We start from the raw sequence: 5,000 nt of genomic DNA on the forward strand, positions 1-5,000 counted from the left end.
ACCACCTGATCATTAGTTCGACATGGTATCCACTGGGCTATCGAACAAACACAAGCAAATTCCTCACACTTCATTTTCTTTATCCTTCTTCAATTTTAATTTTCTTTATACAATCAGTACTTAAACCTTAACACAAGTAAACAAAAATTGATAAATAAATGAAATAATGAGAAGAAACACTAATATTATACTTTCCTCACACGATGAAAAGATGACAAGATGTACAGAAAGCTGTGACGAAAGCTAAACAGTCTTCAATAATAGCTGCATTAGGAAAAACGCATACAAACACACACACACACACACACACACACACACACACACACACACACACACACACACACACACACACACGCACATATATATATATATATATATATATGTATATATATATATATATATATATATGTATATATATGTGCATATATATATACATATATACATATATATATACTGTATGTATGTATGTATATACATAAGAGGTGACTTTCGATCTTATTCAATGAATTCATATAAGTATGACTAAATTCTTACTTGAAATCCATTGAAATAATGGCATAATTTAATGTCGGCTTTCTCGCGCGCTGTAATGGCATTCTATTGAATATTGATTCAAGAAAAAAGACTCGGAAAAATGAAAGAAAACAATTTCCTTTTCAAACACAAACAAATGCACCATTTGGGGATGATCTCGCTCTCAGGGTCCGTTTTGAAACTAAGTTGTCTTTTATTTGTGAATTTGTTCATTAAATGATTTTTTATTATTAATTTATTTTTCTATAAAGGTTGGTCGTGTCTGTTGTTATAGTGATGTGGTTTTTATGTTATTTTTTTGTTTATTCAATTTGATCTAAATCTAGTTTAATTTCATTTAGCCTAATCAAATATTCATTTTTCATTCATTCATTTATTAATTTATTTATTCATTTATATATATATGTATGAATGTATGTATGAATATATGTATAAATATATGTATGAAATCAGAGATATGTTCGTTTTTTTATCTTTTCTTGTTTATAATTATATGAAACATCTATATTTTGTTTTCTTAATATTTATCATTAGACCAAACATCTATATTTGGTTTTCTTAATATCTATAATTACACTAAAGATCTATATATTTTTTCATAATATCTATGATTAGATTAAACGGGTCTAGCCGAATTCACCGACAACAATTCACCGACAACAATTCACCGACAACAATTCATCGACAACAATTCATCGACACGATCAATTAATCGATATACACAATTCATCGAAAAATAAACATAAAACTATTCTAATTTGAAATATATAACTAGGTCGTGTTTTCAGCCTTGATTTAGCATATTTTTACCTTTGATAACAAAATAATTATTTTCATTGCCTGTATTTAGGATACTACCAAGTAGAAGTTCTTTTCGTATATATCAAGAATATTTATAATTCTTTAATGACAGAACTATTGAAAATGACAAATTAGTATAAACTAAACTTAAAACTATAAATTAGTTTACTTAAAATTAGAAAGCTAGGTTAAGGGCTATTGCCCGGAAATAATCAACGACGTTGCTATATGTTTTTTATCCGTTCAGAAGAGTCATGATATTTCTTTCTTTGGGGTTGAGATAAAGTACCAGCCAAGTATTGATCGACTTTGACTTTATTTTAGTTTTTTCAGACAGTCGAAAAACTTCCAAATATTAGGGTGGTGTCCAGCAACCTGTGTCTCAAATGTCCTATGCCATCCTTCAAGCGAATTATTATTTTTTTTTTGGTAAAGAATGTAAAATGGTTTTCGTAAACATCACCAATTATAATGAAAACATAGAAAACGAGAACTACTGATATAGGGTCGATATATTGTCAGGTTATCTAGGACTGACTGAACCGTCCGCGACTGTCTGAACTGTCTGTGGGAGGTTCTGCTCACGTCTCCATTCCTTGATTGCGTATGAAGATGTGGTTCTGATCCAGTTGTTTTCATTTTCTATGTCATCAACATCAACAAGAGGACGAGCGACGTAAAATGGACCAGAACCACATCTTCATACGCAATCAAGGAATGGGGACCCATAGGATGTAGACGTGAGAAGAACCTCACACGGACAGTTCAGACAGTCGTGGACGACAATATATCGACCCTACATCAGTGGTTCTCATTTTCTATTTTTTCATTGTAATTCGTGATATTATTATTGTTGAGATTTATTTATATCTTTATTCATTCATCAGTTGTTTTCATTTTCTATGTCATCATTATTTCTATCATTACAATTGGTGTCGATATTTTTCTTGTTAATTCATCGATATACACAATTCATCAGTAGTTCTCATTTTCTATGTTTTCATTATAATTGGTGATGTTTACGAAAACCGTTTTACATTCTTTACCAAAAACAAATAATTCGCTTGAAGGATGGCATAGGACATTTGAGACACAGGTTGCTGGACACCACCCTAATATTTGGAAGTTTTTCGACTGCCTGAAGAAAGAACAAAGCTATAATGAAGTCAAAGTCGATCAATACTTGGCTGGTACTTCATCTCAACCACAAAGAAAGAAATATCGTGACTCTTCTGAACGGATAAAAAACATTGTAGAAAGATATCCTTCATATAGCAACGTCGTTGATTATTTGCGGGCAATAGCCCATAACCTAGCTTTCTAATTTTAAGTAAACCAATTTATAGTTTTAAGTTTAGTTTATACTAATTTGTCATTTTCAATAGTTCTGTCATTAAAGAATTTTAACTATTCTTGATAAATACTACGAAAAGAAATTCTACCTTGTTTTTGTAGTATCCTAAATAAAGGCTATGAAAGTAATTATTTCATTATCAAAGATAAAAGTATACTAAATCAAGGATGAAAACACGACCTAGTTATATATTTCAAATTAGAATAGTTTTATGTTTATTTTTCGATGAATTGTGTATATCGATGAATTGAGCGTGTCGATGAATTGTTGTCGGTGAATTGTTGTCGGTGAATTCGCTGGATCCCAGATTAAACATCTACATTTTGTTTTCTTAATATTTATAATAAGATTAAACATTTATAATTAAAAAACATAATCAAAAAACACCTATAAATATATTATAATTATTCTTCCATTGATTTATGTACTAATTACTTTTTATTCTCTAAACATGCGCATATTACATTTAAGAAAACATATAGAAATTGTAAAAAAAAAACAAAAAAAATAGGACTCACCGATTAAGAAGGCGAGGTAGAGTATGAAGCCACCGAATTGAAGGTTTTTGGGATCCATATTTGTCTCCAGGTCCCCTGAAACTCTCGCCGAAAGTCACCAACTTCGTACACCGCCTCGTCCACAAATTTGCACAAATTTCCTTATCTTCGTCCACCGCACTCGCCCTTCTACCTTTGCTCTTTGTATTTTCCTGAAATTACTCTATTTGCACCAGAATATGAGACCTGACGTTTTCATCTTTATTTTCAAAGTCATTTTTTTTATCCTTTCTTTTTTTCTTTTTTTAATTATTTTTCTCTACTTTGTGTGTGAAATTCACTGTTTCTTTCTTTCTTTTTTCTTCTTTTCTTTTTCTTGTGGATTTATTTCATTAAGACTTTTGTACACTTTGTCTTTTTTTCTAGATAACACGATTACAAAATGAAATACATTTTCCTTTTCTTTTGAGGGTTTTTATAAATGTTTATGTTCGTTCACTGAAACTTTTGAAAAACTAAATCATTATCTAAATCATGTACATTATGAAATATTTTTTCATATGTCTGGATTAAGGTTTTACACTTGTTTAATATTTTCATCTCTCTCTCTCTCTCTCTCTCTCTCTCTCTCTCTCTCTCTCTCTCTCTCTTTTTCTCTCTAACTCTCTATATTTCTCTCTCTCCCTCCCTCACTATCTTTCTCTCTCTCTTTTTTTCTCTCTCTCTTTTTTTCTCTCTCTCTTTTCTCTTTCTCTATGTAGCTTATTCTAATATCATGTGAAATGACACTTTCCTAATGCATGTAACATAACTCAACGCACTATAAACTTTGCTGACTTGTCATGCACAAAAAGAACAAAACAGTCCAAGTCATGGGACAACAATGTTCAAATTCAGACTGCAAGACCATGGAAAAGCTCGAGTAATTGTCGTTCAATTTCTATTCATTGTCCAAATCTTTCCCCTTTCCTATCCCCTTCTTTCCATTTTCCTTCCCTCCCCTTCTTTCACTTTCCTTCACACCCGCTTCCCTTCCCTCTTCTTTCCTTCTTTCCCTTCCACTCTCCCTCCCTGCCCTCTCTGCCTCCTAGTACACAATCGCACCTCCACATTCTAAATCTTCTTTTCCAAATATCTTCAAGAAAGCCTCTGACACGAAGCTTTCGTCTTTATTTCTCATACTTTCCTCTTTCTCTTCCCCTTCTTTCCCCTTCCCTTCCTACCCTCTTTCCTTATCTCCCCTTTCTGCCTCCTACCACACAATAGCACCTCCGCATTTCAAATCCTCTTTTCCAAATTTCTTCAAGAAAGCCTCTGGCACGAAGCTTCCGTCTTTCCCTCTCCTACCTTCCCCTTTCCATATCTTCCCTTCTCTCCCTCTTTCCCTTTTTCCCCTCTCTGCCTTTTACCACACAATTGCACCTCCACATTTCAAATCTTCTTTTGGAAATTTCTTCAAGAAAGCCTTTAGCACGAACCTTCCGTCTTAGTGATGTTTCACTTTCCCGCGAAGTTCCTGCGAGTCCTGATCATTATTCAGGCTGGTTGCTGCGAGTTTAGGGTGTAAAGTATTCTGCGCAAAGTATTCTCAACAAAGTATTCTCGACAAAGTATTCCCCTCGTCAGAGCCGAGTCAGTTGGACTTAGCTCGGGAATCCCAAAGCTTCCGAGTTTGAAGTTTTTAATCCCCTTTGTAATATATTTCATTCTGGTGAAATAAATAGATAAATAAATGAACAAATAAGTGAATAAATAAATAGATAAATAAATATATGTACATAGATAAATAAATACATAAGGAGTGTTCCGAGTAG

The sequence above is a fragment of the Oratosquilla oratoria genome, chromosome 6 (assembly GCF_046742065.1).
Source record: "Oratosquilla oratoria isolate Oo_2021 chromosome 6, ASM4674206v1, whole genome shotgun sequence".
In the NCBI taxonomy this organism is placed as follows: Eukaryota; Metazoa; Arthropoda; class Malacostraca; order Stomatopoda; family Squillidae; genus Oratosquilla; species Oratosquilla oratoria.